Genomic DNA, 433 nt, shown 5'->3' on the forward strand with positions numbered 1-433 from the left:
TATATATATATATATATATATATATATATATATATATATATATATATATATTTATATATATATATATATATATATATATATATATATATATATATATATATATATATATATATATACATATATATATATATATATATATATATATATATATATATATATATATATATATATATATATATATATATATATATATATATATAAATATATATATATATATATATATATATATATATATATATATATATAAATATATATATATATATATATATATATATATATATATATATATATATATATATATATATATATATATATATATATATATATATATATATATATATATATATATAAATATATGTCTTCACACCTAGCCATCTTCAAATTACAAACTTAACTGAAGGTACTGCGGGCAATTCATCCAGTGGTTTTGCTG

The sequence above is a fragment of the Anopheles nili genome, chromosome 2, assembly GCF_943737925.1.
Source record: "Anopheles nili chromosome 2, idAnoNiliSN_F5_01, whole genome shotgun sequence".
NCBI classification, from domain to species: domain Eukaryota; kingdom Metazoa; phylum Arthropoda; class Insecta; order Diptera; family Culicidae; genus Anopheles; species Anopheles nili.